Genomic DNA, 24,351 nt, shown 5'->3' on the forward strand with positions numbered 1-24,351 from the left:
TACTATAGAAGAGGGTCCTACACAGCCCTAGCCCTGGTTTCCCAGGTGAGGAAACCAGTGAAAAGGTGGGAAAAGGATGCTCGCTAATGTCTAAAGGTACCACCAAGGCTTGAAAATTCCTTCAAGGCTTATGCTCTGCCTCTTACTCGATTGTACTTTTCAGATCATAAAGCAGGGGGCTTGAAACACAACGCTTGTTCAATAAATCCTGTTGGCTGACAGACTGGGCTTGGAAAACATCTTTCTTTTCTTCTACCTGATTGGACAGAACAATCTAAAACAAAATTGGGTCTAATCTTTCACATTTTTGGTCTTATGTCAGATCTCTCTTTTCAGGAGTCTTAATCTGAGAGACTCTCCATTTTGTTTGCTTCCTGGTCCTCAAAATCATCATCCCTGAAAGTCAGCAATGAGAGTCCTAAAATGCTAGCCCTGATCCTAATGGAGATAAGCAGGTCAGCAAGACTTTATGCCTCTCTTGATATTTTGATTTAAATCAATGACTACATTTAAACTAAAAACAGACATCTCTCAAACAGCAGACATTCTGAAACTCGATAAACATTTACAATAAGGAGATGGTGATTTAAAAGGTTAAGCACCTCCCAGAACTCCAACTGCCTCCAGCTTATTTTTACAAATTGCTCTGGTTCCAGAAGTCTGCAAGTCTTAGGTAGATTCATTTTCGTGCAGTTAAGGCAGAAGCACACCTGTATCCACTGCTTCTATTTGAGCACTTCTAAACTGTCACAAGTTAATAAAAATGCTGACAGATACAGTGTTTTTGTTTGACTCAAGGACACATCCTAATCTTCCTGGCCAGTCCTTCTGCGTAAATAAATTTCATCTAGACATCCAGTACGTTATGAAAAAGAAGAATGTGTTGAAAATTCTAGGGAGAGGATATTTCTATTCAAGGATTAAGATGAAATTCAAAGGCAGGATATGCAAAAATAATAGTTTTACGTAGGAAGGAACCAGTATTAGTAAGACAGAATATATGCCAACAAAAGCTCAGGTTCTGAGGTTGAATTTCCACTAAACTCTCAAAAAACACATAAAAGCTGAGTGGCTAGTAAACAATTGACTCAGTGTCACTCGATTTACTTCCCTTCATTTCCCCTCGACCTACTGATCTCAAAGGTTGCACTTGCCAATTCTCCTAACTCTAAGACCAAACACTATGCATATCAAAGACTTACCATTGTCTTCCAGAGAAAATCATAAACTAAACTCACAGACGACTTGCGAGGACTTTTTCAGACCTGCCCACTCAGCAGGTCAGTCTCAAGGTCTAATATATGCAAGTATAAGAAATAATGTCAGTGACGGAGTATGATAGCACCTCAGCCTTGACTCAAGGCTCTTACGATGACAGTCTCAGAGAGGCCTCTCAGACACTCTGGAATATATTTTCTCATGAAACCCAAAAGAAAAATTGTCATTGTTCCTATCTGCATCATTAGCAGTAGCATCAAAAGCATCTTGCCAGCACCTGCCGGCATAAACTTTTAGACCTGTACAAATCAAGCTAAAATTGTCTTTTGGAAATTTATAATCCAAGATGTATTTGGTGTAAACCAAGCATTGTCATTTTTTAGTGAGTGGTGAGAGGAGAAAGTTTTGATAATGCTACCTCCCCAAATTTCAGGATTTCAGGACTGCATTTTCAAAGGTTCCTTGGACATTGCTGTAAAACCAGATTTGGGTTATCTCTATTGAGCAGGCCAAATTCTCACCAAGCAGTAGCTGGAGAGGCGGTGAGTTACTGCTGCTCAGAAAAGGCCAAATAAACAGATCACTCTTGAGCCCCAAGGTAAAAAGCCAACCTCTTTCTAGAGTAGTCAGTGGACAGAAATTCAATGAACAGAATTCAGCCCAAAGGCAGACCACAGAAAAGGTCAGAGTGTATGCTGTTAATTCTCAGGGAGACTCCCTAATCCATTTATACTCAATGTCTTATGAGAAGTTCCTTTCAGTTAGTGTTTCAATATAAAACAGACAAGCTGACCAGATAATCAGGAAACCATGCAAGTCAACATTAAAATGATGATGCAAGAAAAATAATTCAAGATGTAGGTGCACATTTACTTTGGAAAGATACAATGGAATTTCCAATGGAGGACTTAATAGACGTAGAATTTTCCAGGAAAATCAGGGCACGATTTGGAAAAATGTTCTGAGAATACTGATAAGGGGACACTGTCATCTAAACAAATCTTGACACTGATAGGTAATGGGATCCTATATTCCACGATCCAAAATAGAATCAAGGTATGTACCTAAATGGAATAGCATAGAAAAGAGTAGAAAGAAAAGGGAGGCTACAGGGAAAAGAACGTGCAAATATGAGGGTGAGTGAGGAGATCTGGTCTTAACCCTTCTGGACCCAGTCCAGAACACAATTGACTATGTCACCATGAAGACATTTCATTACTGTAGGTGGCCCTGCCAACTCAACCAAATCGGTATTTACCTTAAGGGAGGAGGGAGGTGGAGTTTTTGTTTGGTTTTTTAATTAATCTTTAATTGCTAGATGTACCTAAATTTGAAGAGGAAGGAAATATAATGTAATGTGCGTCATAAAGAATTCAAACAAATACTTTGCTTCTTTGGGTAAGGCTGTGATAGTCAAAGGGCTCTGAAGCATTCCTGCTCTTTTGTTTCTTTCAGCTGAAGGGCAGGTACTAGGGCTGCCAAGGATGAAATCAAGTGGAAATCTGAGACTGGAGGTCAAGTAGAGCTGGGAGGTAGTGAACGGAACACAATACCTCTTCCCAGCCCCTGGTACAGGATCCCGGAAATACAAGTTGTCGTGCAATAAATCCACAACTATATTCTAAAAATATTGATGTAAAAGTTAATCTCCATTGTTAGAAGAAAATAGGCTAAAACTGTTTAGTGAAAAAAGGCATTTGTGTGCATACTGCCCCAGGAACAACAACCTCTCCACCCTAGGGGCTAACCTCATCTTTGGATGGCTGGAACTCGAAGTGCATTAAAATTAAATTTTTTAAAAGCATCCGAATCTAAAGCTGTCTCTGTCTCATAAATTAAGGCTGGTGATTTCTTGGGGTGGGGTGGGGGGAGGAGTAAAGAAGGAACCAGTTGCTCTATGAGGTTGGATTACAGGTGGGAACGAATTTGGGGTTCATAGAATGCTTTGGATCTGACAGCCATTTCATGCGACACACCTCCCTCCCCATCCCCAGCCTTTTACCTAATTTGTCAGCAGCACGCAGTTTTCAACGTGGGGCATGTATTTTCAGAATAAATACATCAATCAAAAAGAGCCCGGAAAACCTTCAAAAATCAACATCTCCCTCCTCTAGTAAGCCAGAACTGCAGTATGAACTTGGGCAGAGGCTAATAGGAAAAAATCTATTTCAGTAGCTTTAGGGAAACGACCGAAATTTTTTTAAAAAAAGAGAGAGGAGGAAGCCTATCTTTTCAACAATTATTAAAGCTATTGCTTTAAAAGTTCAGAATATCTTTTTTTGTTTTTCTCCTCACTGCAAAATGACGTTAAAAGCTTGGCTTCCGAAGCTCTGCGCACGGATTTCAGGAACGGCGGAGGGTCCCTCCTCCCAGGGGACTGGGGCAGGCCGGGCCTGGGAGAGATGCAAAGTCAAGGGCTTAGCACTTCCGCGGCCCCAGCCGACAGCGCCTGCAGCCGCCCGGCTCCCCACCACTGGCTCCAGGCTGCCCCTAACCACCGCAGCGAGGATCCGGAAGTGGATTCTTTGCAGGCTCCCCGCACACCTCGGTCCACCCGGACCTTGCCCAGAGGGGAAGGTTCCAGTGGGGCGGGGTCGGGCCCACTGGCGGCAGCCGCGCGCGCCCAGCCCGAGCGCTGACTTACTGCGAGACGGCGACTGGCTCGGCGGAGAAGAGGCGCGCTCGCGGGAGGGGGCGGCCGGCGACCCCGCCTCCGGCCCGGCTGCGCCCCCCGCAGGGCCGGGGTCCGCTCGCTCCCGGCCCCCGGCGGCGGGCAGGCGACCCCGGGTCCGCGCCGCTGCTCGGCGCCTCCGTGTCCTCCCCGCGGCCGCGGTCCTGGCGCGCGGTGTTATCTGAACGTGGAACTGCCTTATCGCCTGGCGCTCCCCGAGCGCGAGGCTGACACGGGAGTAACCACAGACCGGCGGAGGACAAGCTGCCTCCTGGCTGGATTCTGAAGGGCCTTAACTCGGGGTCCTCCGTTCCAACAGGCTCTCTGGTGGTTCATTTCCATTCTGTGCTCGGGCCCAGAGCAGAGAGACATCTGTTTTCCATAAGCCGCGAGGCAGAGGCAAATCCTGGATTACATGTGGCCCAGCTCTCGCAGCCTTCCCAAACCCCGCGCGGAGCTAATCCCCACACAAAAAGCATGAAAACAACACACGAGTTGGTGCCCAGTTCCAGAAGGATTTCCCGGGGCGATGACTAAAGGCTCTTGCGGCCAGCCTCCGGGGATGGGCCAATCGCAGCCCGGGGGGGAGAGGGGGGGCCGAAAAAGGGAATTGGCTCGGTGTGCAGGTCTACTCCTGAAAACGCGTCCTCCTCGCCAGTCCTGTAAACACAAAAGCAAACTTCGTCCCTTCAGGGGAAGTGACTTCAGTTTGAAGGGGCTGAGAGAGCTGAAAAGGGCCAGCCTCCGTTATAGGACAGTCCATGATTAAAAGTAATCGCAACTCCTGAATGTGAAAGGAAAAAATCTCTGCGTTTACTTTAATTCCGACAAATGAGTCAACGACGACACAGTCAGCAGTGAAAACGATGAGATATTACTGTCTCTCAGGGTCTTATTTTTTGCTCTGTAAAACAGGTTGGGGCAAGGAGTCTGCCCACCCCCGTCCCTTCCCCCTTTTCAACTCTCCTTTCCTTCTAGAAACATTTAAGTGCCAGGCACTAGACTGAGAACTGAAAGTTGGAAAAAGTATGGAGTTTCTACTCTCAAGTGCCTTACAGGCTAGTGGGGGGAGGGAGGGGGAGGAGACCAACAATTTCAGTGCATCCTGAAGTTGCTATGATAGAGTGTACACCCAGAGGGTTACCGGAACATAGAAGCAGGTTTTAAATTAAGGAAGGCTTCCTAGAGGAGGCTGCCTTTGAGTTCTGAAGACTGAGCAGGCATCAGGTAGAATGAAGAGAGAGGCAGGGGGAAGATATGAACTTCTGTATGGCTGCAGAAAGCAGGGGAGGGGAGCGAAGGTGCGAGATGAGGTTATCCAGAGTGGCAGGCAGTCAGTCCACAAAGGTCGTATCTGCTAGACTTGGGGATTTGACCTTTGTTTGGAAGCTATGGGGACCCTCTGAAGGACTTTGAGCAAAGGAGTGACTTGATTCGATTGTGTTTCAGAGAGATTACTGTGAAAGGGATATGGCAGAGGCCAGCCCAGGACAGAAGTGGAGGTGGGACTGGGATGGATGGGAAAGACTCCCAAGATTTTAGAGAGGGAGAACCTTTAGGTTTTGATGCCTGGTAACAAGGAGAGGTGCAGAGTTGTAGGCTATCACCCAGGTTCCAACATGGGCAACAGAGTAGGTAGAGGGTGCCACTCACCAAGAGAGAAAAATGAAGACGGGGAAGCAAGTGGAACCAGAGAAATGATGCGTCGAGTTTAGACAAGTTGAGTTTGTGGTTTCTGTGGGATATCCAAATGCAAATGTCACAGCAGGCAAGACAGCCACATGGATCTGTAAGGTATGTGGGGCATTATGGGCTAGCAATACAAATTAGGCAACTGTCCACTTATAGGTAGAAGGTAAATACAGGAGTAGAGAAAAATACACATAGTTTGCTAGGGCTGCTGTAACAAAGTAAAACAAACTTGTGTCGCTTAAACAACAGAAATTTATTGTCTCATAGTGTTATTAAGAGATTTATTGGAGATTTATTGTCTCCAAAGTTCTGGAGGCTAGATTTCCAAGATCAATATGTCAACAGGGCCATGCTTCCTCTGACAGCGTTAGGGAAGGATCTGTTCCAGGACTCTCTCCTTGCTTCTGGTAATTTCTTGGCTTGTGGTCGCATAACTGCAATCTTCCCATGGCTTTCTCCCTGTGTGAGTCTGTGTCCAAATTTCCCCTTTCTATAAAAACACCAGTCATATTGGATTGGATCATACTGCAGTATGATTTCATTTTAACTAATTACATCTGCTCTTGTTTCTACCTCCTATTTGGAAATTACCCTATTTCCATATAAAGTCACATTCTGAGGTAACGGCAGTTAGGAGTTCAACATATGCATTTTGGGGGGACAGAATCCAACCTGTAACATTCACACAACGTGAACTGAGTTATTAAGAGCAGGACCAAATATGGAGATGGGGAGAAACACCAGCTTTAAGTGGGCAAAGAGAGCAGCTCTGGATGGAAACTGAGAGAAAAATAATTAGAAAGGTACAAGAGGGTGACCCACAAACGAGAGAGAAATGTTTAAGAGAGAAGTGATTCACATTGCCAAATGCTTAAAAGGTCAGGCAAGATAAAGCTAGAAATTGCTCATTGCCTTTGGCAATGTGACGGTTGGTCGTTGGGCAAAATGGTCAGAAGAGTAGATGAACTTCAAAGGGCCCTTTTAGCTTCAACCTGTTATGACTTTAAAACCATTGACCAGGCAAACTCATTGAGAGAAATGGGGTGTAGTGGACACTTGTTTGAGTCTTGTCTTCCGTGTCACAGCCTGCTTTCTCAGCCTCCCTTGCAGTTAGGGCTTGAAACTGTGACCTAGACTCTGGCAATCGGATGGATAGACACTAGACTTCAGTTTGGATGAAAGCAATATGAGAAAGCACACTCTAGAGAAGCCATTTTCTGAGAGGTGGGGGGGCCTGGTGAAAGGGCCAGCAGGGGCAAGGTCCTAGTAGACCTGTGGAGTGTCTGTGGTGCCTGTGCACGGACCAGCAGTACTAGGGCGCATTCTGGAACCATCAGGTGGTATAATTTAGGCGTTGTTCTCAGCTGGGTAGCCTCCGAGACTAATTATCTGGATTTCTTGGAGATTCTCTGAGCCACTTAATATTTATTTATTTATTTTTAAAATAACAGCGTTATTGAGATATAGTTCACATACTATAAAATTAATTCATTTGCAATTTACAGTTCAGTAGTTTTTTGTATACTCACAAAGTTGTGCAAACATCACCACTATCTAATTCCAGAACATTCTCATCACCCCAAAATGAAACTTCGTAGACACTAGTGGTCACTCCCCATTTCCCCCTCCTTCCAGTCCCTGGCAACCACTAATCTACTTTCTGTCTCTATGGATTTGCCTGCTCTGGAACCATACAATATGTGGCCTTTTGTGTCTGGCTTCTCTCACTTAGCAACATTTTTTCAAGGTTTATCTATATTGTAGCATGTATCAGTACTTCATTCCTTTTTATTGCTAAATAATATTCCATTGTATGGATATACTACGTTTTGTTTATCTGTTCATTGGTTGATGGACACGTAGATTGTTTTCACTTTTTGGCTAGTAAGAAGAATGCTGCTATGAATATTTGTGTACAAGTTTTTGTATGGACATATATTTTCATTTCTCTTGGGTATATATCTAGGAGTAGAATTGCTGGGTCATGTGGTAATTCTGTGTATAACATTTTGAGGAACTGCCAGACTATTTTCCAAAGTAGTTACATCATTTTATACTACTGCTAGCAATGTATTAGGGTTCTAACTTCCTAGTGTGTGCGAAGTGGTATTTCATTGTGGTTTTGATTTGCATTTCCCTAATGACTAATAATGTTGAGTATCGTTCCATAGGTTTATTGACCATTTGTGTATCTTTGAAGAAATGTCTATTAAAATCCTTTACCCATTTTTTAAAACTGTGGTTAAATATATATAACAAAATTTCCCATTTTAACCATTTTACTGTTCAGTGGCATTAAATACATTCTCATTGTTGTGCAACTATCATTCTTTGCCCACTTTGTAATTGTCTTTTTAAATTTGTCTTTCATTGTTGAATTTTTACATTCTAGAGACAAGTCCCTATCAGATATGTGATTGGAGAATATTTTCTCTCATTCTGTAGGTTGTCCTTTCACTTTCTTGATGGTGTCTTAATATTTTTTAATAAATTCCTTTTATGTTCAAACTAACTAGTTTCTGTTGTCAGTAGCCAAGAACACTGACAGATGCACTGGGATCTGTTAAATACCATCCTTTTCTATTTTTTTTCTATAACAACACGTCTCATATCACATCTTCTACCCAATATTGCCTTAGAACTTCAATTTTTTTTTTTCTAAAGCTTTTCCTATCCCACTCACATCTTACATTTCCTGGGCAGAGACCCAAAGTATCAATGACCACCACTAACACAATTAAGAGCACAGCTACCAGCAGCCCTCCCATTTATTTCCCACCTCTATCCAGTCCCAACCCAGAACTCTGACAGTCATGTGCAATGACCACGCTCTCTCTAGACGCCTCCCACTCCACACCTCCCTTTCCTCTGTCTTTTTGTCATAGCCATGAGGGATCTTATGAATGAGATCAATGTCCTATTTAATCTTTGGATCATCCTCAGTGCCCAGCACAGGGCTTTGCAAAAACTTGGAGCACAATAAATGCATGTTAAATTGAGTTGAATCTTGTGCCCTATTTCCTTAATTTTATTTTTTTATTCTAAAATAATATTTATGCAGTCCTTGACTTTAAACTTTTTTCTTATTCGTCACATTTGGGTGATTAGAGCCTGAAATTAGGTTGCAGGGCAAACCTCTGGTGTTCAACTTATGACTGGAAGAGTGGATTTCTTTTGGGAATTAACTGGAGGAGTTGGTGAAATGGTGAAAGAAGGTAAAGCTTCACAGATGAAGTTCTCAAGACCCAGAGAGGAGCTAAAGGCGTATACTTGGGGTGTCACGAGTCTAAAGTGAGTGCATTTCTTGCCAGGTTTTCCTGGTGGATTAGGCTTCATGACCGCCACTACTCAATGCTTTGGGTCTCCTTAGTCTTCGTAGGCTGTCTCTTATCCCACCTCCTCACTCCTGTGTCTGTACAGAAATCAGATTCGGGGCTAACTGAAAGGCACCTGTTTGAAATAGCTGGAGAGAGCCTGTGTTTATTCAGTCATAAATCCACCCAGTGTTTACTGAGCACACACTTTATGCAAGACGCTGCCCTGGGCACAGAGAGGACCAAGATCTGTTTCCTATAATGAGTTGGATGATTAACAGGGGAGTCAAGACAAGACAAGCACAATGAACTATAATCCAAAGTGGAATGGACCCCCCCAAAAAGAAGCATAAAAAACTCTTTCGAGGATTCCAGGGAAGAAGAAATCACCCACTTTTTCAAGTAGTAGCAGAAGCTTTATGGAGAAGGAGGGAAGGACGGGTAGGCTTTTGCTTAGAAACTTGGGGCCTCTAAGCCATAATCCCTGCTCTCCAGTAGCTCCCAAACTAGTTGAGATGAAAGTCATGCATTCAAGCGGTTGCAATTCAAGACCATATATGATAAGACTGATTTGAAAGAGTTACAGAAAAGTGAGAGATCACCTTTTATTAGAGTAACCATGAAAGACTTTATAGAAGGGTCGGCTTGGGCCCTAAAAGATGGAGAGGATGTATTAAAATGCATATTTTAAATAAAAAACAATTAGAAGCCCTAGAAAATTTGTAAAACCCAGCAAAGTATAAAGAATAAAATAGAAATCATCTATGCACCCACTATCTGCAGAAAAATACATTGCCAGACATATAATATGCTTAACGATCATTTGTGATATGAATAAATGAATAAATAACATCACCATTTATTGTCTCTATTTTTCCTTTGTGCATATTTTTACTATATATATAATTTTGGAATCTACTTTTTAAAAACATATAATATGCATTTTATATCAATAAAATTATTTGAAAACAGATGTTTAAACAGCTAAAGAATATTTCATTAATTGATATTTATTCAACCAGTTTCCATAGTGTTCACACTTAGATTGTTTCTACCTTTCCAATTATTATAAATAAAATGTCAATGAAATTGCTAAACACAAATCTTTGTCTACACCTCTATATTCTCAGCCTAGATTCCTGTAAGTGGAATTATCAAGTCAAGGTGTATTAACATTTCTAGGGCTCTCAAAAGAGTAAAACAATTACTTTCTAGAAAGGTTGCACCAGTTTACATTCCCATTAGCAATGTATACAATTGAGACACACATCTTCATCAACCACGTTATTTTAAAAAATTTGCCCATCTGATAAGGAGAAATAGTAACTAATTGTTTTTAAATTTTGTATTTATTTGATCACTAGTGCTGTGGGACATTTTACATATGATCATTTCCATTAATACTTCCTTTATGTTGCCAGTTGATGTTCTTCGTCCATTTCTCTTTGGGGAACTCGGAAAGAATCTGCAATTCTCTCAGTCAGTCTTGGTTCCCCCAAGGCTATCTTTGTGTGAGCATCCTGCCATGGCAAAAGTGATCTTAGTTTTTAGAGATATATTCTCGTTGATTAATTTTCTTCTCTCTCCCTCCCTCCCTTCCCCTCCTCCTTCTTCTTCTTTCTCTCTCTGTCCTTCCCTCTCTTCTCTCGCTCCCTCTGTCTTTTTCTCAACATGATCCTTAACACAGCCAACTACTTCATCTAGTGCTCAAAGAAACTGTGATCTGTTGCAACACTGGAGGGAAAACTGGTGGTATCAGAATTATTGAAAGACCATATGTCCAGATAGTCAAGGGCCGTGTAGTCACTGTGACTCTCTTTTTAAGTGCTGATTTGAGAACCTAACCTCCTCCTATGCCATAAGGTTAAACTCCACAGTGTTCTGCTATGGGCTCCCTAAGTTTCAACTAAACGGCACTTTCTTACCTTCATGGTGGCTGTTCCTGCTGAGCCTGGTGTGGCCTTTTCTACATCTTTCTCAGTCCAAATCCTGCCTGTTCCTGATTATGAAGCTCAATGGCGGCCCTTTGATGAGGATAATCCCTTACTCCGAATCCCATAGCACATTCGTATTTCACTTACTATACTTCCAGTCTCCCAGGATCTGGTTATTTGTGCATGCAACTCGCCTCTTTCATTACTTTATAACTCTTTGAAGAGTCTACTTGAGTAGGGTCTATGTCTTCTCTATGTCTGGATTCCCATAATACAGTTAGCAGAAACCCAAAAACGTTTTACAAATTAAAAAACGAAATGTCATTTAACAGAAACACTGGAAAAAAATTGCAATTTTGAAAGGGAAAACAAAGCTTAATTTGAAATGTCTTGATTGTGGTAATGTTATGGACTGAATTGTGTCCTGCCCTCAAATTCATCCGTTAAAGCCCTAACCCTTATGTCTGGAGTATTTGGAGATAGGGCCTTTAGGGAAGTAATTAAGGTTAAATGAGGTCATAAGGATGGGGCCCTAATCCAATAAGATTAGTGTTTTTACAAGAAGAGGAAGGGACACCAGAACCTTCTCTTTTTCTGCTTGTGTGCATAGTGAAAAGGCCATGTGCGGACACAGCAAGAAGGCTACTGTCTGCAACCTAGGAAGAGAGTCCTCGTCAGAACCCAGCCATATGTGGGCACCTTGATCTTGGACTTCCAGCCTTCAGAACCATGAGAAAATAAATTCTGTGGTTTCAACCACCCAGTCTGTGGCATTTTGTCATGGCAGCTTGTGCCAATACAGTGGTAATGGTAAGATGTTAGGTAGAAAAGGAAGAAAGTCAGTCTAAACAAATGAGTATTAATAGCTCAATCAAAGAACTCACAGAAGCTCATGGTGAGACCATTTGGGGATAGACACTAAAGGGAGAATTGGGAAACATGCCTCCTTTTGTCTCATCATAAAAGGCACAAGATGTCCTTTTATCCTGCAACCACTTAAGTCCTCTGTGGCAGAGGAATGAAAACTGATAAAAATTACAACTGGAGTCCAGGGACTGAGAAACTGAATGGGGCTAAACGATTAATTTTAGATCAAATATGAAGTAAGCAGAGGGAAACAAGCACTAAAATAAGATTGAAAAACAATTGGGAAGTTGACGAGGAAATTGCTACTGACTTCCATTAGAGTAAGAGCATGCTTTCTTGAGATGATTATATATTGATCTTCTTGGGCTGATCCATTAGCCATAGCAAGATGTTCCTGAGTCTCTAGGGACATTACTCAATAGAGGCATCAGGCCATATCATGGAACCATACACTACCTCAGAATCAAATATTCAGAAAGAACACACGAGAAAGCCAAGAAAGAAAGAGAACAACTCTCTCTCTGGGATCTTAATCACTGATCTCAAGTCCTGGCCAAAAACTCATTCATCACAACTCTGCATATTTTAAATATGTATCATGCTTTTGAAGTTTTAAACAAAAAACCGTATCTTGGACAAACAAAAACAATAAAAACAGGCACAGGACTTTTTTAGACCTGTATTTCTTAGGACAATTGTGGTTTAATGTCTATTCAATTCTCACATTAAGAGACTGAAAAAAAAAAGAAACCATGAAAGTATTTCTTTCAAAATCTCCTTTTATCCAACATGTGGAGAAAATATGGTGACAGCTGAGTTATTTTCTTATTCTTTGCAGTAGATTTCAATATATTCTATCCCTAACTTCCAAAAGGTTATATTTGATAGTTTATTTTTTAAAAAATAAACTTTTAATAAGTATAAATTACAAACAGAAAGAGCACAAATCCCAAGGCAACAGCTCAATGAATTATCACAAAGGAACCACTATGGGGTAAACACCATCCAGATCAAGAAATACAACATTACCAGCATCCCAGATACCCTCTTCCAGATGTAGTTTTGAGTTAGATATATTTTTTCATAAAAATAATATTATTAATGGTAGTAAGTGCCCAAACCAGGCAACAAAAGCCAAAAAGGTTTACGGACACATCGTCCAGGGGCTAGAGGGACACCCCCATTTACCAGGGGCGTATCTAACTTTCAGATTCCTCAATACATTGCACAGTGCTCACGGGAATACAAGTTAGCATAACTGTCCACTGTTACTGGAACGTATAGTATAAAAATATACTATAAAGTATGTAGATCCATAAAAATGTTTATAACTTATGCCTTAGTAATTCCAGTTTAAAAGTCTTTCCTGAAGCAATATCAGAGATGCGGTCCCAGGCACACGTCCAGACAGGATTGTAAGAGCAGCTGCTCTGGAACGCCTCTGCCACGTCCTAGCTGTGCGACCTGGGGCAAAATAGTCAACCAGCTGCTCTGTACCTCTGTTCCCTCATCTGTTAAACGGTAATAATAGTAAGGTTGTCACAAAGATTAAACTAGTTACGATGCACAAAAAACTTGAAACAGTGCCTGTCACATGGTTAGCAATTCAACAAATGTTAAGTATTATTAGCTTTTACTACAAAACATTCATCACTGCATTATTTACAATAGGAGAAAATTTTGAAACAAGAAAAATGACCAGAAATGGAAAAATGAATACATACACTCTTGTGCATCCATATAAAAGAATATAATGCACGCTGGGGGGTATCGCATGGTGATTAAGAACGCAGGCTCTGCAGCCTGAATGCCAGCCTGCCCCTGACTAGCTGTGTGACACTGGATAATTTTCTTTACTCTCTGAACCTCAGTTTCCTCGCCTGAAAGTAGAGAATAATAACACCTATCTCAGACGGTTAACTGGCTCATATACATAAAGCACTTAGAACAGTCCCCGGCATACAGTTGGGGCTTAATCAGTGTTAGTCTCTCCATTGTAAGTTTAAATGCTGCCCCTGATTGCCTGGTGATGTGTCACACACACAAAGCTGTCCAGTCAATGGCTGTATGTGCCCTGGGAGGAGAAGGCGAACGGAACAAAATCTAAATTCCCCTTGGAATTAATAGAAGGAATTACAGATATAAGCCTCGGCCTGGAAGCTACGTGCACAATCGCCATGTGAAGGAACTGGAAAGAGTTGTTCCACTGGCAGCACCAGAACGGATTGCTTTGATTAAAAGGATAAAAGAAAGGCCCCCAAACAAAAACTCCCGCCACTGCAACAAACAAGTCTTGGCGAGAGAAGGCAGCTGGAATGGTTTTCCTAATCTCTAGGCCCCGGCAACCTCTTTTCTTCTCCCTGCCCCCCTCCCCTGCTCACTTTGGGCTTTTCAGAGACTAAAGGACAGGGAATGGAGAAGATAGATTTACATCCACTTGGGGGAGGACATATGCAATAACAGCTTCCACAGAATGAACTGGGAGCCGCTCTGATGTGACCCCCACCCACTCCTGAAGTTCTCGGTGGGGATGTGGACACAAGCTGGATGGTTTCCAGTTTCTGTTCTAAAGCGACATATTTACAACCAGCCTTGGAAACTCCGATGGTGTTGAGACGTTGCTCTGACCCAATAACCCCAGTTCCTGGAAAGGACAAGTGTCAGTGGTCTCCAAGCCCTTTTTCCACTCAGCCCTATTCCACCCTGACCTCAGATCCCCTCTCTATCAGCAGCTCCCCTCTCCCAAGGACCCCACCCCTCCAAAGCCACACCAAAAGCTTGAGACACCCTCAGGTCTGTGTCTGACACAGACGGCAGCCCTGGTCAGCATGGAGGCCAGTATTCCCTGAATCCCCCTGGACAGCAATGGGGAAGCCTGGGCAGCTGCCACTGGCCCCTCCCAGCCCTCCAGTGACAGCTCAGACAATGGCGCCCTCGCTTCATTGCATGTGTTAAGTGTGGGAAGAGAGCTGCTTTTTTCAGGCCTTGTCACTATCTTTCCTTGTCACAGTTCTGACAAGGCTTTTGGGGCTTGTAGGGTCACTGGTACCTTCTAGGGGACTTTCCATTTTCTTTTCGTAGTGGACCGGCATTAATTAATATTTATGCTGTGCTCCCAGTGTGCCCAGAACACAGACAGTATCCAGAAGACACAACAGCTATCCTTGCTGAGGGTATATTTAAATGGGTCACATTTCTAAGAAATCAAGGATTGCTGCTGTTTTCTCGTTAAAAAATGCTCTTGAGATAAGAGAATCATCCAGTGAGGAGCACAGGTCAAGAATCCTATATCCTGTGAACCCTAGTCCTTGTCACGCGGTCCTCAGTGGAAGAACCCATGTGTCATGATATATCAAAGGGATTCGGCTCCCCTGGGTGTTCCTGGAAACGTGGTGATTGCCCGGTTACCCATGAAGGACTTGAGGGCCATGGAAGGAGCCGGCCGTGCAGAGTTCACGGGACTTTTGCAGCAGACACAGGCTCCTCAGCACCATTTTGCTTAAACCTCCTGTATTTAAAATTAAATCACCAGTGTTGCAACTAGGAATATCTTGGGAAACTATATGGATTTGAAACTATCTTGGAAAGCACATGAGTGCTCTTTATGGTACACAGCTCTGAGGCCAGGTTAAAGCTTCAAAGTTCAGTTTGGTTCTGCTTTACCCTTCTGGGAAGGGCGGGAGAAGTCGGAGGGAGGAAATACACCCAGTGAGAACTCTGTCCTTGGAGGGTCCCAGGTGGGAATCTCAGTTAGGATACATTTAGCTCCTTAACACATCAAAGAACACACATTGGAAACTGCCTGCCCTGATTGGTTTTATGCTGAAGTTTTGAGGGTGCTACAAATTTAGATATCTTCCTCCTACACACCCCTTGAGGATAGAGAGCACTTTCTGAGTTAGTTCCAGAGACTGATGTCAAGAGGTATATCTGATGTTTGTAAAGTCAGAGGTTGGCCCTTCATCTTCTTGCAGTTTCTAGAGTCAACCGTTTGAGGAATTTCACTGAAGTTCTATCTGCAAAACAATGGCAAAATGTGAAGAGTGCCATTCCTTGAGTGTCAACTTGTCAGGTAGGGTACTAGAGAGCTAGAGAGCACAGCTGAGAGTGGGCAAACACACCTGGTAGTTAAAGACCTACATACCGGGAAGCGCTCTCCTTGAAAAGCTCAGCAGGACTGCAGGTGTGATAAGGGGTAGTGTTCCCAGCAGGTGCGGCCTGAGGTGAGATGATGCATATCTAAATGGCTCCCAGGGGCTCCCCAGGGGATGAAATCCCAGTCTACGTTTCTGATTCACTTTCCATCTTTTTTGATGGGTCCCTTTAACATCCTAGATGACAAAAGAACATGCTTATTCAGTGTGGGTGATGGGGTGAGTGTGCCTCATTTGAAAATTTAAATATACAGAAAATACGTGAAATGCAAGAGATTATGAATGCAAATCAAATTGGGGTTCCATTGCTCTACTTAGGGAGGCCTTGGGAGAGCCAAGGTCACGGGGCTCTCTGTTTCTTAGCAATCAGCATGGGCTAAACTTTCTCAACTTACACATCAGTCTGTGGTGTGGCTATGTTTTTCAGTCTACATGCCTGGCCCCAGATTTGCTTCCAGCTCCAGACCTTGCCTTGCAGGTTCACGCTTCTCTAACTTATAGAACATTTAAATGTTCTCTGCTTGGTACCCTCTACAGCATCATCTAGAAGCCTCAGTCAGAATGGATGAGATGGTCCATCTGAGAGGAAAAAGGGATGACTCCATGCCAAGTGTATGCGGGGCCATCTACATGTTCTATATTTTCAATCCTCATAATAGCCCAGTAAGGTGGACGTTATTATTCCCATTTTCAGGTGAGGAAAACGAGAACCGGAGAGTTTCAGTAACTTGCCCAAGGTCTCTAGTAGTCACCAGAAACCAGTAGACCTTGGATTCAAGTTGAGCTCTGTTTGAGCTATGTTCTGGTCTTGGTACATCTATGGGGTATTCTACTTTCCATAAAATTGATTATGAAAATTTTAAACACAAAAGCAGATATAATAGTACAATGGATCCCTAAATATCCATCACCCAGATTAAATAATTGTCAAGATCTTGCCACGTTTCTTCATCCTTATGGGACAATTTTCTTTGGCTTCATTCTCTGTCAGTTTCACCTCATTCAGGATCACTCATTCAGGATCACTCATTCACTCACATGCTAGGTTTCAACCAGACTAGATAGCTAGTTGTTCCCTGTATGTGGTCTCCTGCTTCTGGACCTTTGCTCATGCTGATCCCTTTGGTTCAGTGGTTTCCAACCCTGTTACACCAATGTCCACAAGACCCACCACTGACCAACTGAATCAGAAAATGCTAACACTAGTCACCCTTCCCTCCATGTCCACTTGACCCATTCCTCCTCAATTTTCAAGACTCCCTTTTAGTATCATCCCTCCCTCCACAAAGCCTACACTGACGTCGCATGTGTGGCTAATGGTGCTCCCTCCCATCCTCCCACAGTACCTTGTACAAATATCTATCCTAACTGCCCAGGAGGAATTCTCCAACAGGCTGTGAATTCCTCTAGGGCCGGCACCATGGTTTTGAGCTCCATATCCCCAGGGACTTGCACATAGTAACTAGCGATCAGTAAATGTTTGAGCGAGGAAGGGAGGAAGAGGAAAAATAGTGGCAGGAGAGAGAGGGAATGAACGAGAAGCCAACTAAGTTCTTAACCCTGCAGGTCTCTAGATGTGATGGGCCCCGCAGCACCTCCTCTGCTGAGTGTTTGGCATAATAAGAGCTGCCGCCACTGCATGGATGCAGTGTGGGTCTTAAAACAGCCGGAAGGTGGGCAGAGAGAATGAGTAAGAAAATATGAGACTAGCGGCTGTCACCACACATGGAGCAGTGGGTCCCAGGCTACTGAGAACTGCTTCTTTCTAGCTGTTTCCATAAATTTCTTTTGGAATTTTTGCCTCCAGAAAATAGTGTCTGTTTAATTCATTTTCCAATCATCTTCAAACATCCAAAGGAGCATCTAAGAAGTGGGTACCTTCCTATTGTATAAAGTAACAAACTTGAATGTGTTACCTTCTAAGAAAATAAGTACCATATTTTTCAAACTAGGAAGATTCCAGAGGAATATTTCAGGCCCATCTATTAATTCTTGGATAAACTTTCAACATGGATAAGCACGATCAACAATGAGCTCAAGGGTGATTTCAAAATGTATTTAATTTATGCTTACGAGTCCCTGTGAGGGAGATTTCTGGCAGATCCAGAGTCATAGGTTAGGAGCTAGAATGGACCTTGAATGTTGCCTTGTGGACAGATCTGAAACCGTGGGCCAGAGGGGATGTAGTTATCCAGAGCCATGCGCTGGCAGGTGGTGGAGTGGAGACTAGAGCTTGCTGATGTGCAGCCCACTGTTCTTTCTGCTACACTGCATCCTCTCATCATTCCCTTTCTCTAGATGTCACAGGCAAACCAGAGAGACATTCAGCACACTTGTTGGTATGTAGGACTATCATTGAGTGCTGGTAGTGATTATAGTAAAAGGATTGATATTTACTGAACATTTGCTGTGTTCTGAGCACTGTGCAAAGAACTTGTACTCATTACCACATTTAATCCTCACAATGTCCAGCGAATAGATTTTGTGACCCCCATCATCTAGCTGAGGAAGACTAGGTACGTTGCCCAATATTACACAAGTCAAGGGCAATTGCCAGGCTTGAACCAGGATTGTCTGAATCAAAGCTCTTTCTTTTTTTCAGTTATTTTATTGAGGTCATAATAGTTTATAACATTGTGAAATTTCAGTTGTACATTATTATTTGTCAGTCACCATATATATGTACCCCTTTACCCCTTTTGCCCACTCCCCCCCAACTCCCTTCCCCTCTGGTAACCACTAATCTGTTCTCTTGGTCCATGTGTTTGTTCATCTTCCACATATGAGTGAAATCATGTGGTGTTTGTCTTTCTCTGTCTGGCTTATTTTGCTTAACATCATATCCTCCAGGTCCATCCATGTTGTTGCAAGTGGGACGATTTTATCTTTTTTTACGGCTGAGTAGTATTCTATTGTATATATATACCACATCTTCTTTATCCATTCATTTGTTGATGGGCACTTGGGTTGCTTCCACATCTTGGCTATTGTGAATAACGCTGCAATGAACATAGGGGTGCATAAGTCTCTTTGAATTGTTGATTTCAAGTTGCTTGGATAAATGCCCAGTAGTGGGATAGCTGGGTCACATGGTATCTCTATTTTTAATTTTTTGAGAAATCTCCATACTGTTTTCCATAGTGGCTGCACCAATTTGCATTCCCACCAGCAGCATATGAGGGTTCACTTTTCTCCACATCCTCTCCAATATTTTTTATTTTTGTCTTGGTGATTATAGCCATTCTAACAGGTGTAAGGTGATATCTCATTGTAGTTTTGATTTGCATTTCCCTAATGATTAGTGATGTTGAACATCTTTTTATGTTGGCCATCTGTATATCTTCTTTGGAAAAATGCCTGTTCATATCCTCTGCCCATTTTTTGATGGGGTTGTGTTTTTGTTTTTGTTGAGTTATATGAGTTCTTCATATATTTTGGAGATTAACCCCTTGTCGGATATGATTTGAGATATTTTCTCCCAGTTGGTGGGTTGTCTTTTCATTTTGTTCCTGGTTTCCTTTGCCTTGCAGAAGCTCTTTAGTCTGACGAAGTCCCATTTGTTTATTTTTTCTTTCTTTTGTTTTCCTTGCCTGAGTGGACATGGTATTCAAAAAGATGCTTCTAAGACTGATGTCAAAGAGTGTACTGCCTATATTTTTGTCTAGGAGTTTTATAGTTTCATGTCTTACCTTCAAGTCTTTAATCCATTTTGAGTTAATTTTTGTGTATGGTGAAAGACAATGGTCTACTTTCATTCTTTTGCATAAGGCTGTCCAGTTTTCCGAATATCCTTTGTTGAAGAGACTTTCCTGTCTCCGTTGTATGTTCTTGGCTCCTTTGTCAAAGATTAGCTGCCTGTAGATGTGTGGTTTTATTTCTGGGCTCTCAGTTCTGTTCCACTGATCTGTGTGTCTGTTTTTGTACCAGTACCATGCTGTTTTGATTACTATAAAAGCTCTTTCTTTTGACCCCCATGTTCTTCAGTTTCTGCTCCTGTGTGTCATCCCTCATGTGACACTGACCATATGGCACAGGCCCACCAGTGTGGCGGGCCCAAAATGCCTCCCCTCAGCAGGTCCTTCCTCGCATTCAGCTCACTGGGGCAAAGCTGTTATTCTTCCGCACACTCACCAATTTAAAGGCAGTGGTTCTTGGCTTTCCTTCCCATCTTCCAATTAGCTTCTTGAAGGAGGTCACATTTTGGTGGCAGTGACTAGATGGATTCTTGAAAAGCTATGAATTTAAATGCCAACTATATTCCACAGGAGATCCCTATTTCATAACACGAGATTATGTACTGTATACCTTCCCAGTGATTCACATTTCAGGTTACTTACTAGTTGTGTGACTTTGTGCAAGTTACTGAACACTTTCTGTGCCCTAGTTGCCCTCTTTGTAAAATGAGGACAATAACTGTTCTTTAAAGGGATCAGTGAGGACTGAGTGAGACAATACATGTAAAGGCCTGACACACAGTAAATGCTCAATAAATGATACCTATTATCACCATTAGTATTTGTCATTGTCATAGTAGTTCATCCATACCGGCTTGTTTCTTTGGTTTCAAAAGCCCATAAGAACAGAACTCAGTATTTAAAAGCTCTAGAAGAATATTACTTTTTATTGTAAGTCTCCTATTTTAACATTAGTTTATGTAAATTCTGTATCTGAATTTCAGATATAGGAGTCTGGCGTGCCCACCGTTCTGTTCTTCTTCATCTTGCTGTAATCTAGGGGTGCTTGTCTGGTGGGAATGTGAGAACGCGCTGACCTGAAGGAAACCAGGATTTGTGAGGCCTGAGGTGGGAGAGTGGGGTGATGCACCTTTCCCTGCTGAGCCGCCACCCCACGTGGGGTGGCAGTGGCAGAGTCAGAAGTTCTGTCCTTAACAAGACCACCCCAAGACCACACCCCAAGAGCACTCCCCAAGACCACTCCCCCCCTTTCTTGGGCTCTTGGGCCACTGCAGGAGACCTTGGCCTCACTTAGAAATTACCTGGTCTTTTCATACCCTGCACTGAACATTCACGTTGCTTTGGGTCAAATTCATTTAAGAAATAAATTTTGCACCTGATTTAATTCTTCCAGAAGCCCCCAAAAATGTTAGCTTTAAGTGTGGTATATCTAGATAATAAATACAGATCCTGGGGATTAGGAGAGGTGGGGAGATTTACAAAGCACCAGATGTATTAAAGTCTCATGATTCACCTTTAGCTTTATCTAAAAATTAAACCACATGTCTTCAGTTTTCCAGGCTCTTGTCCATATCGAACCCAGACTGTGAGTTCACTGATTTCACACCATGAGGCTCATCAGAAAGGAAAGGACAGATTTTCTCATCAAAGCTGCCTTAGCGATTTTCTGCTCAGCAGGAGGCAGGAATTCCCAACACAATTCCCAGGGCTTTAGAAGTTCCATCCCCCTCACCCCTCATTTGCTATCGTATGACAGCACGCCTCCTCCCTGGCCTCGTGTGTCCCTCTGCGCTATGAGAGGTGTCTTACTTGGTGCCAAATGGCGCATCCAAGATGATGAAATCTGGCACCAAAGTGGTGCCTGAACAGTTTTCCACTCTCACTCATTCACACGCTGGAAACCAGAAAGAACTCCCAGGTGGGCTGGCTAAGCCCACGTCAGGTTTCACTCCCATCACACACGGTGCCCCCCGGCTCCACTGACTTCTCTCTTGGGTAGTCAAGGACAAATGCTCTAATCGCCTGCTCCATCACTCCTGAGCCCCACTGCACACCACCATCGTACCCTTTGAGCAATTTTATGGGGCAGTAAAACTTTACAGCCTGCCAGCTCTGAACCGTTCCCACATTTCTGAATAGAACTATTTATGACATACTAGAGTACTATGGTTTGCCCTTTGAAAATACCAGCAGATATTAGATCCTTTCAGATGGGGTCGACTGAGTTACATCGGCTGACAGCTGGCTTACCGAAACCCCACTGCGGCAAAGCTAAACTCCTTACTGCGAACAGTTAACTTAGAAAATAAATCAGCCTTTGAGTCTCTCGTGTGCTTTGCCACTTCCATGTTGGTTTGGTGTCAAATCCGACTTGCGTCTCTCCCCCAATTTTTTGCTTCCCTGCTCCTTTCTTGCCTGATTTGACAGGGATCACTATGAGCTTTGTCAGCAAATCCCAGAGAACCAATCTTTTCCTTCCGCCCGTAGCAGGCAAAAAATGAAAACCAGGAAAAAGCTAGCAACTCAATCACAACTTATTTCTCCCAAAAGTGCCCAAGATGAACCAGCTAGCTCAGAAAAAGCATCATCACACACTCGGAAGCGTCCTTACCAGTGTTCCATAACGGCCACTCCTGTGCACCCGAGTCGGGCCCCAGCCTCCTCCTCGGATGTAGGGACGGAGCTCTCCGCAGCCAGCAGACAATTGGGCCCATTATAGTCATCAGGCTGCTGAGTTAAAGGGTGGCCCTTACAAAAATATAAACAGCTTGTCAGCACAAGCCAAAAGGGCGGGACTACAGTATCAGGGGACAATGGGAGCCAATGATCATCCTCTTTGGGCTCTGTTAGCTTAAGATATTGTATTTCATTCTGAAGTAGGGGAGAAGGAGAGCGAGGAACGAATAGGAAGGGCCAGGGTCCTCGTCTTTACAGCCCAGCAGCATGAAAGGGGTCCAAGTTAAAAGTTTAATCACTGCCTGCAGAAGACCAATTTCAAAGAGGAGTTTGTGTGCCTCACACATAATAATATATATTTTTAAAAGTCACAGAACATTTGTGTTGCATTAGCCATCTTTGTTCCTTGGGGGTTAATAAACATAATATTCATTGAGGTAGATAAGAGTTTTTCAATCAAAGAACAAAGTTCAAGGAAAATGCTTTTATGACATGCTTGTTTTGTTGTATATAATATCTGACGAGAAGTACTCACTACGTCTACAGAGAAAATGCTTGATTTGATTGGTGTGTCTTCAGGACCCAGAGAAATGGGCTTATTTTATTCTCCAGATATAAATGGCTCACATTCATTTTTTAAATGCTCACTTAATCTGATCACACCTATGCAAACAAAGCAGAAGTTAGCTCAGTACATTTGGAAGAAGAAGGCAGGACAGCCCTGGCTTTTTTCTCTCCTGAACTTAACTAAATTCTGCTTTTAAAGCTACTAGGTCAACTTAACCTTTCAATACCCTATGATGATAACCAAGAACCAGGAAATAAACTGTGGCCTTTTTCTTTATATGATTTCTAAATAATACACTGAAGTAAAATAAAAATAAAGTTAAGAGCTATTTGGTTGATTTGTGGCATTACATAAATTACAGGCATACAAACTTTGAGAAAAGTACAGTCATTACAATTTGGAACAGTCTCATCATTTATAAAGGGAAGCACAGTAGCTATCAAAATTAACTAGCAGAGAAACAGAAAAATGTTGAAATATACTGATTTTCCTCAAACTCTGTATTAAGCCCTTCTGGATTTGACTATAAAAATAATAGTCCAGGGGCTTGCCTGGTGGCGTAGTGGTTAAGTTCACGTGCTCCGTTTTAGCAGCCTCGGGTTCGCAGCTTTACATCCCTGGTGCGGACCTATGCACCGCTTATCAAGCCATGCTGTGGCAGGCATCCCCAGGCATACACCTGGGGATACAAAGTAGAGGAAGATGGGCAGGGATGTTAGCCCAGGGCCAATCTTCCTCAGCAAAAAAAAGAGGAGGATTGGCAACAGATATTAGTTCAGGGCTTATCTTCCTCACAAAATAATAATAATAATAGTCCAAAGATACTGTCCCTTCTAATCTATGTTAATTTAAAAATATTTATGATTCTGCCACTGATGTTTAATTTATATTAAAGTAAGATTCCTCTAGTACCTCTTCCAAATAGTGTTGGAGGCTGCTTCTGGCCCTTCTATTCTAATGATTCCAAAGGAGTTGTTACATCTGTGCTCTCAAGGCTCTTGATTTTAAAGTATAGGTTACCTTCTGGAAAAGGTCTAGTTTTCCTCTAAAACATTAAGATCTTGTCATTAAAAAAAGCTTCAGGGCACCAAAAGCATGAACAACAAAAGAAAAAAATAGATAAATTGGACTTCATCAAAATTAAAAAATTTTGTACAGCAAATGAAATTAACAAGAAAATGAAAAGAAAACCTACAGAATAGGAAAAGCTATTGACAAATCATATATCTGATAAGGGACTAGTACTCAGAATATATAAAGAACTCTCACAACTCAACAACAAAAAGACAAACAACCTAATTTAAAAATGGCAAAAGGTCTTGAATAGACATTTTTCCAAAAATGATATACAAATGGCCAACAAGCACATGAAAAGATGCTCAACATTATTAGTCATTAGAGAAATGCAAATCAAAACACGAGGTACCACTTCGCAACCACTAGGAGAGCTATAAAATAAAATAAAAAGCGTTGAGGAGGATGAGGAGAAACTGGAACCCTCGTACATTGCTAGTGGGAATGTAAAATGCTTTAGCTGCTGTGGAAAACAGTTCTGCAATTCT

General features: G+C 42.4%; 1 protein-coding gene across 2 annotated transcripts in view; it reads right to left on the reverse strand.

Moving 5' to 3' along the window:
• The window catches only part of TRIM2 (tripartite motif containing 2), a 118,929-nt gene extending 96,621 nt beyond the window's left edge, over positions 1–22,308 (reverse strand). The window contains exon 1 of one of the 2 annotated variants that reach the window (XM_004420926.3): positions 22,157–22,308. The gene's annotated coding sequence lies outside the window, so the exon portion shown is untranslated. Of the gene's footprint in view, positions 1–3,862; positions 3,939–22,156 lie in introns of those variants that run through there. The other variant, XM_087437518.1, reaches the window with a different exon arrangement.
• Positions 22,309–24,351: the final 2,043 nt, after the last annotated feature.

Source organism: Ceratotherium simum, chromosome 12 (genome assembly GCF_057802395.1).
Source record: "Ceratotherium simum simum isolate JZ-2026a chromosome 12, ASM5780239v1, whole genome shotgun sequence".
Taxonomy (NCBI): Eukaryota; Metazoa; Chordata; class Mammalia; order Perissodactyla; family Rhinocerotidae; genus Ceratotherium; species Ceratotherium simum.